The 9,642-nt window shown below is 38.0% G+C and overlaps 1 long non-coding RNA gene across 1 annotated transcript; it reads left to right on the top strand.

Annotated features, from left to right (window-relative positions):
* Positions 1-769: 769 nt before the first annotated feature.
* On the top strand, positions 770-9,289 carry LOC131228500 (uncharacterized). The gene is made up of 4 exons (XR_009162986.1): positions 770-1,474; positions 4,454-4,546; positions 6,463-6,640; positions 8,555-9,289. It is a non-coding gene; the product is annotated as an uncharacterized LOC131228500 (long non-coding RNA).
* The last annotated feature ends 353 nt before the right edge of the window (positions 9,290-9,642 follow it).

Here is a 9,642-nt window from a genome sequence, read left to right as displayed (position 1 = left end):
GTGGATACAACACATACATCACGGTGGGGCCCACAGAGCGTGCAGACATCTTCAGTAGCGAGTTCGCTACTGTCGAGTTCAGTAGCTAATCTGTGTCCGATGTTGGCTACTGTCGATCGGGTTCAGTAGCTAATATGCGTCCGATGAATAGTCCTTGTTACTGACGCAGCTCAAGGGCCAATTAAAGACCCTGCAATTGTTTAATGTTCTGCCTCACCAATCATGTGAGTGATGCCATCGAGCACAGCTTCAGTGGATCCCCTGAGGATCCTGACTGTGGGGCCCACCTTGTGTATATGCCTTGCATCCACATCAACCATCCATTTTGACGGCTCATTTTATTAGGGCATGATCCCAAAAATGAAACAGATTCAAATCTCAGGTGGACCAAGAAGTTTTTAATGGGGGATATTCAGTCACCACTGTTTCCTGTGGTGTGGTCCACCTAAGATTTGGACCTACTTCATTTTTTGGGATCATGCCCTAAAATAAGCCATCAAAATGGATGGATGGCATTGATATAAGGCACGCACATCATGATGTGCATGGCCCATGCCATGGCCTCCTAGGAGCAAGTTAGGATATTTGTGAGTTTGTTTATACCCGGTGGAAGTGAGAAGGCTGAACCGCAAGCACTTGGAAATTGTATATGCTTAAAGAATCACAATACGAGCACTCGAACCTAGAACCTCAGTGTTGAAATGCACTCTATTTAACACTAAGCCATTGCATAAACCCAAATTCCAGGACCCACTATTGATAGGATTTCACTCCATTACCAGGCATATGCAACATTCATGCACATTGATCTGTAGGCAAATATTTCCTTGAATTCGGACCATCAGACATTTCTCGTTTCAGATAAATTTATGCCAAAAATCAGACGAATTTATGCCTGATATATATCGCATAAAAGTAAAATAAACAGAATTTTATATTCAGAGTTCCAATTTTCACATATGTTAATTAACTTGTCTGATCAGGAACCTATTACAAAATTATCAAAATTCTTCTAATGCATGGAAGTCGTTGATCTATAGGTCGACTTCAAGAGCTCCATTCCACTCATACACGGCTACTTTCTATTAACAAAACAGGGATGGTCTGGGGCATCTTTTGCCGGCGCTAGGTAAAACCGGCCGCTGGAAAGAATTGATGTAAATGCTTTTAAAAAATTATCCCAGCGGCCGACTCTCTCTCTCTCTCTCTCTGTCTGCCTCTCCCTCGCCACTCGATCTCCCTCCCTCCCTCTCTCTCTCTCTCAGCTAGTTGCAATATTCCTTCCATTGATACGGGTACGCTATTGGATATTCCATTTTCGCACAAAGCCTAGGGCTTCATTTCTCTTCATCTCCTTCCCCATTCACTACATTTTGATGAAGCCACCATCTGTGGCTGGGATTCCTAAAACCCAAATGCAAGGACTGATTTGAATGTGTGCAGATCTGTTCTCTGGATTTTGCAGCGATTTTGGGTAATGTAGTTGGGTTTTTTTAAATAACCATTTGTTCTCTTTTTCTCTGAATTTTTATTTTTTTGTTTTCTTTTGTTTTCTTTTTCTTTTTCTTTTTCTTTTTTTTTTTTTTTTGTCTTATTTGGTTACAAAATTTGGGGCTTCTAATTCCCAATTGGAGGTTTGAATTGTTCTTTTCAGTTTTGCTGAATTTTTAATGTGTTTTTCAAGTTTCTTATCTGGTTTGAAATATGCACGTTAACCATTTGAAGAAATGCTTCAACCAAGACCCCTTTCAATTCTTTTGAATATTTTAGCTAAGTTGTATATCAATCTTTTGTGGTATGCATGCCATTAGATACTATATTGGTAAATTGTACAAGTGTATGTATGTCTTCACTGGCTCGATCAGGAAATATCCCCTGTCCAATGTGACATGTGTATGCGATATCTGGTCATTCGTCTACTGCACCCCAACATTATATACATAGGCTAATCCAGCCATCAGGTGGACCATTTTACATATGAAAGAAGAAATGGACAACTAGAAAAATAAAAATTAAAAAAGGATTAATGCTCCCCATTCAACATCCATATGCAGCCCAATCAATGCCCCCACTAACATCATTTTCAAACCCATGAGCATACTGATTGAAAACCACCTGATGAAAGGTCCAGATCTAGTGCGATAATGTCCCTTTTGGGACCAGCTGGAAATTGATTGGTAGAGATAAAGAAGCAAAAGAGAGGGAAAAAAAAGAGAGGGACCCACTTGGAAGTTGGAACATTGGGCTTTAAGTTGATAGTGAGTTGTATGGGAATGAGTTGGTTTCTGTTATCACTGGTGCAAAGGATTGCATGGGAATCGCCTAAGTTGGCTATTGTTAGGTAGTCCCCCTGCATGGATTAAAGGAAAGGTTATCTCCCTAATCTATTAGTCTTATCTATTCAACATGTGATGCTATAAATTATCAATGGCACACATGTGCATCACACAATTTGGCCACTCCACCCATCAGCCTAATTGTAGTACCCTGGATCAGCCTCTATGAACATGAAGTGGCTGAAGATCAAGCCAGTCCACTCATCAATTGGACAGCACGTATTCGAAATGGATGGACGGCTAGGAAAAGATGACCAATAACAATGGATATTCAAAGTGGTACCAAGTGGTTTCGTTTCTCAAACATATGTGGTCCACTTCATGAGAGGACTTGGCCCATTTTCTTGGAAAGGACATGCTCAATCTAGGAAGCATATTAGGTGTGGCCCTGACCATGGGGTTAACCTTGATGTATGTATTATTTGTCCATGCATACTGGTGTTCTTTCGTTTTTTATACCAGTAGCCCCCAACCCCACTACTCCATGGGCTTGTTTGGATTATGGCAAAGTTGTGTCACAACTAACAGTCTATTTGCTATTGGAAAACAAATACTCTTTGCATCCTCTTGCATTTGTCAGGGTTTGATGCAATTACAAATTATTTATGTGATATGGCATGGTTCTAAAATACAGTGATTCAATTTGAAAAAAAAATTTAAAAAAAATCAATGGACTTATTTTAGTGGTTTTATTAAAATGTTTTAGCATTCTTTCAAATTACTATTTCTTCCAATCATCAAAGTCTAGTTGCCAGGGGAATGTTTTGTTTCATCTCTGCCCTCTTTTGTTTCATCTCTTGCACATTGTAGATTTGAGCTGATTTAAGGTTGGGAATTTACTTTTCTGGTTCCAAGTAGTTGAGCAGGTCCAGGATTTGGTGTTTTCAACTAATTTGTGTTGATTTGTGGGGTATTTGTGTTATATAATATTTTTGTTGCTTGGCCTAAATTAACAAGGTTTTAGTTCTGAATTGCATTCCACACAGGGACTTTGATTGATCTAGACGATTAAATCCCCATCTGACAACCTGTGCTTTTGTATTGGCTTGCAAGTGGATGGCTAAAAAACAAATATTTCCAATTGTCTGCATACAACTGGAAATGCCTATCCGGTTTATGATTGAGATTTTTTCTGGATGCGTGTGTCCATTATCTATGCACAATCAGCTTGTCAGATGAACAATCTGGATTTTTTATGCTTTCTGAGGTATGAATTTAATTCAAGATCGGGTCTCTCTTTATGAATAATTTAGTATTGATCGGCTTGTTAGATTTGCCATGCTGAATTGGTAGATTTAATTAGTACAGTTTCTGGTTGATCGGCTCTGTTTGGGAAGAAGTGGTTTGGTTGTTTTCAATGAATTTATAAAGGACAAGCTATTTATTTTGTTCTTCTTTTGTTTGAATCACAAGTTGTAAATTGTTTAAGCTGAAATCTGTTTATAGCAAAATTTCAAAATTCTAGCTATAAGGCTGAAGTTCAGTTACAGGCAAATGGAATCAGTTTTTTTTTTTTCACGCCTATTTTGATTAGTGGGGGATCAGAAGGGGGTTTATGGAAGTGCACAACATGAACTGCCATTTAGTTCAAAATGATTTAGACCTCAAAAGGCCCTTTTGAGGGTGTGTCCAAATGGGCCCTTAGCATTCATAATGAGGAAGTAGCCCTCTAGTTGTTGTTACGTTTCTTTCAAATCTATCTTGAAAGCATTCATAATGTGTCCAAGCAGACACTGGTAAACTCATATCCTATATTATTCTTTCACAAATTTGCTATTGTTGACTAGTTTCATTTTCTTTATAAAAAAAAAAAACCATTGTCCTGTATTGTTTATGAATGTGGATTGCATTTTTTGCTTATGAAGTAAATAGAAGGTTATCTTATTGGCATTTCAAAATTACTTCTTGATGCTGGGAACTAGCGTAATCATTCCATCAATGCTTCTTTTTTTTCCATTAATGCTTGTTCCAACAATGAGAGGAACCAATGTAAGTTCAGTATTTGTTTTCCAATAGCAAATTCTAGAAGATCTTGAGTTCCCTCTTGCATGAAATGATGGCCAATAGCTATGCGCATCATTGTCTAACCATTGACAATAGTTCATGTTATTGCTCAGGTTTTCGTTGTTACTGGATTAAATTGGCAGTGCAGTGTGAGTGACGAGTGGATTGCTATTGGAGATTCTCTAATTATAACAGTCCTTGGTCAGGTGATTGATCTCCTTGACTAGAATATTAGATAATTTTCCATACCATGAATGAACACAACTTTTAAGAATAGAGTGAGATTGTTGCATATATTATGATTTCTTCATTGTGACTAGACAACAAATATATTCCATGCATCCATGATCTCGGTACTCAGGCTTTTTGTGGTGCTGAATAGTGTCAGTGCCAAGCTTCTCAGCCTCCTGTGTGTGTTCCCAACAAACATGGATGTGAATGAGAAGTGGCATCCAAAGTTTAAATTGATGTGCTGAATTAGTTTCTACTGTTAGTTAAGAATTAGAAATGTTGAATGTGTGGTTAGGAACAATTAGTTCCATTTTATTGATTTAGTTTGAGTTGATGTATTGAATTAGTTTCTATGTTCTTCTTAGATATTCAATCTCTCTCTCTCTATCTCTCTCTCTCTCTCTCTCTCTCTCTCTCTCTCTCTCTCTCTCTCTCTCTCTCTCTCTCTCTCTCTCTCTCTCTCTCTCTCTCTCTCTCTCTCTCTCTCTCTCTCTCTCTCTCTCTCTCTCTCTCTCTCTCTCTCTCTCTCTCTCTCTCTCTCATTTGGATGTTTATTTACCAGGCTAGACGAGAAGCGATCACATAACCCCTCTGTCATTTGGATGTTTATTTACCAGGCTAGACGAGAAGCGATCACATAACCCCTCTGTATATTGCATCAGCCACGTGCGATATTGATAGTGTAGGAAAGAGAACCATAGCCTTCTTTAAGCCATCTTTCAAGGCAGTGTTTATCGGCATCGGCGGCATGTAGGCATGTAACACTAACAAAATTCATATCAATTTGTTGTCTTTGTATTTTGTACCATCTATCTTTATTTGACATTGAGGGATTATTTTCATCCATCTTTGTTTCAAAATTAAATTCAATGTTATATCGTCTTGCATGTTCTTGGAAGTCTCTCATCAACATAGCAGAACTCAGTATTGTTCTGGTTATCCAGATTGCTGCTCTGTTGCGTCCCACCATTGATGAACCATGATAAAGAAAAATCTCTTCGATATCATGTTGTAAGTTTTTTTTTGTTGTTGCTACAAATAGCCTGGTAAGAAGAGAAATATCCAATATGGCCCATGTTCAACTGAAAAAAAAGTTTATTCTTGGTGGTTAGGCTCCCCATCCACACTGTCACACACAAAAATGATTTGTATTACATAAGCATGGGTCTCACTTGTCAGAATCAATACCCAGTGACCATTGTGGAAAGCCTCAGATCATATCTCCTACAAATCATCTTGTAATAATATGAATAGGATTTGATTATTTTTTGTCTTCTGTTGATAATATTCATTAATCAGCAGTAAAGATGAAATCAGTGATTCTAAAATAAATAAATAAAAATCAAAAAGAAGAAAAGTTTGCCTTGAAAATATGGAATTCCAAGCTGGTCATTATTTGATATATGCTTTTTACTGAATGAATGCTCATTTTAATTAGATATGATTCAATCTTAGGATCTGTGGTTTCTGTATAATCTGTTATCCAGTACATATCAATATTTTCTTCTTTTACATACCTTCCGGGATTGAGTATCTGAAGCTAACATGCTTAGCAAGTATTAATGTGAATGAACGTGATATACGTTTCATGGAGGACAACTGGGAAAGTCCAGTAGGCCTTTTTTTTAATTCGAATTGACTGATTTATTTTTGTTTTATTTTATTTTATTGTTGTTGATTTTGTCTCTTTTCTTAGTATGATCTGGGCTAGATCAATTAAGTATGATTGAGAAGCTTGAGATACAACTTGAATTATAGCATGTACTCATGTTACATTAGATAATAACTGTAAGCTTAAGAGTACCTAGTTGATCTGGAAATTTTGGCATGGTTAACGGTTCTTATTAGCAAAGTCATTTTCCCTCCTCTTTTTTTTTTGAAATGTTGAAAGGTGCTTGGAGCATGGGGATTGGGCTGCGAAATTTTGATGGATGGGATGGAGGTTACACAATTCACATGCTTCCAGCAGGTATCTTAAATCTTTTTATAAATTTTATGTGTTTTGTGGGAGATCTGAGCTGTGAATCAGATAGGATCCATTTGTGAAGATCACCTGGCACAAAAGTTAGGTAGGTTCATTCATCTGGCAGCCACATTGAGGTTAAGTGGATGTATTTTATCTATGTTTAAGTGAATTTTATGTTCAAAACAAAGATTTGCTTGAATTTTATGTTCAAAACCAAGATTTGCTTGATAGAGGATGGTGAAAAGACACCTAAGTCTTCATCTCCAAATCCTCTGCTCCTTTCCAACCCTTGGAATATGCATTTTCTAAGATTCCTATAAGCATCAGAAATTCCTCAATTTTTCTGTTAAAATAAACACACGAAATTCTGTGAAACAAATGAAATTTATTTATATTAATTAGCAATTGCTAACTTATGGATGGATGCCTGTTTGCTTGTTTTCATTTGTACATCAATATCAAGCATAAAAGACAATAGTATCCTATCATTAATCTCACAATCTCATGCTCAGTTGAGATATGGTTGCCTTGCATGTTTGTGTGCTTATATGCTGTTAACTTGAAACGAAATTGGGTGCATGTGGTGTATACATACATGTGGTGTATACATTTAGTGTTGGGAGGCAAATCAAAGGCATCGGAATTTCCACGTTATCATCGCTTACCAGATTTTTGGATCAGGCCATCTAGGGAATTTTATGAGGTGAGACATTTAGTGTTGTTCCCACAACGACTAGGATTTAATTCCGTAGTGATTGGCTCTATAGATATGGATTAGATCCGTAGCTATTTCTTAAAAAGCTATGGCTACGGTATTACAATGACCTATAACTGTAGCTGAAACTCTTTAGCTACGGATTTTATTTGTAGCATCTCACCATTCTTCTGGTAGTGGCATCCAGCACAACCGCCGGTAAAGGCCGCTGACCACCGGCACTTACCTGACTGTCGGTAAAAGTTTTACCAATGATAAAGGTCAATTTCATTGTAGTGTTGGGTACATTGGTTTGCCACAGATCTGAGAACCCATTGACAGCCCTAACTGTCAGTGATTACTTGTGGCTTGCCTAATGGCTATTTTGGGTCAAGTCATTGATATTACACAATTGTAAAACCACTAGAAGGAAAACATTTAGGTCTGTTTGGATTGGAGGAATTCTGATTTCTACTGTGGAAAAAAAAAAAAAAAAAAACACTACCTGCATATTGCAAGAATAAAGAAACCTGTGGAAAATTGTTTTCCTCAACACAAAAAAAGAAAAAAGAATAAAAAGAAAGAATGAAAGAAAAGAGAGAGAGAGAGAGAGAGAGAGAGAGAGAGAGAGAGAAGAAGAAGAAGAAGAAGAAGAAGGCTGTTTTCTGTTTTCCTCCAAAAAAAACTTAATAATTATCATTTCCTCACTTTTTGAGAGTTAATTCACTTTTTGACCAATGACCATTCCACATTTCTCTGAAAATCACGGAGATTAAAACAAACGACCTTTTTAGGATTATTTTCCATTCCTCAAATGTGACATTTTCGTTTTCAAATCTACTTGTTGACTCCAAGCAAACAAGATCTAAGAAACTACAAACATGTTCTCGGCCAAGCCTATTATGGCGATGGTGATGCTGATGGTGATGGTGATGTGGAGAATTACTTATCTTTATTTTCTTGCATTTCAATTCAGTGGCAGTATGCCATTTCATAGTATACTTTGCATGGTATGGCATAGCATGCACCATTAGCATTTATGTTATATAGCTTCTCATTTCGTATGTAGGGTACATGCGTGATCATGGTACATAGCATTTGTAGGACATCTTATGTTGTAGCATATCACTCATTTCAATCTAGGATTTCAATATCAACCACCATGCCAGTGCAAATCAAGAGCTTGCATCTTCCACTTGCTCAATGCCCAAATGTTTTTTTCTTTTCAATCTCAATCAACTTTATACGGATTTTTCATTCATTAAGAACCTTGTACTTCAGTTCCTTATTTCTTCTTAAAAATCGATTCTCCATGCATTTCAGGCATCTTATTGGAAGCCCAATCATTAAACAACGAAGCCCTTGAGGCCTTCTCAATCAAACCAGACCACGTTCCTAGCATGGGTTCAACAGTGGTGATACTAAGGAAATTTGGAGGGGAGTTCAGTGCCGATTGCCAGAAGCTTTGTAATGAACGCTCTATGATTAGAACCCATGAATCACAATGCGTGGTTGGAACGTGGGTATGTGTCCAAGATGGGAGGCTCGCTACGCTGATTGCTTCCAAGCGGCATTCCAGCTCAAACAATCATCACCTGTACAGGATTTTGTGTGAACTCTCTTGCCAATTCATTGCATTGGTGAGAACTTGAGTTCTTCATGAGTTTGATTCTCATGCAATAACTCATAAAATCCATGCAACTGTAGAGCCGCTAAACCGAAGGCAAAGGGCTACAAGATATGTATCTGATCGCTGCATCATTTTTCGCAGGGAGCGGGCCGCACAGATTTCCCATATTAAATTTAGGATGTATATAAGTTGTTTGTGTTACTGAGGCCATCTGGCTGAAATGCAACAGGGGAGACTTGGGTTGGAATGGAACTGAATCTTGGGTTTGGTGGTTTTGTCCAACTTCTTTTAAGTATAGCATAAGGCCCCAATCAGAGCCGTTTATAATGTGGGTCCCTCAGTGGGTTGGCAGGATCGCCCAATTGGTGAAAATTTTGTACCTGAGTAATCCAAGATGGGCCACAATGGAGGATGAATGGTTTGGATCAGTCATGGTGAGCACTGGATGCAAAGATACACTATGTTTGGTAATTCAGTGTTGATCTGATGACCCAATTGAATGTGGAATGCACAAAACATCCACCAGATTGGGTGGCTAGGATCTTCTAATTTAGAAGACTCAAGGTGCATTCTCCATCTACCTTCTGGTCTGGATCCCCCATGCAATGTACCCAAATCCTGTATGGTGATCCGGACCATTCTTTGACGGGCTCCACATGGACGGTCCATTTTGCAACAGATTGTTGATGGGCCACAGTTCAGTGATCCAAACCACTGATTTGACGAGATACAAAGCTCATTGTGGCTGCTTTAAAAATCTTAAAGATGGTGGGTCGATGAT

Source organism: Magnolia sinica, chromosome 16 (genome assembly GCF_029962835.1).
Source record: "Magnolia sinica isolate HGM2019 chromosome 16, MsV1, whole genome shotgun sequence".
NCBI lineage: Eukaryota > Viridiplantae > Streptophyta > Magnoliopsida > Magnoliales > Magnoliaceae > Magnolia > Magnolia sinica.
This window is presented reverse-complemented; position numbering and strand designations above follow the sequence as displayed.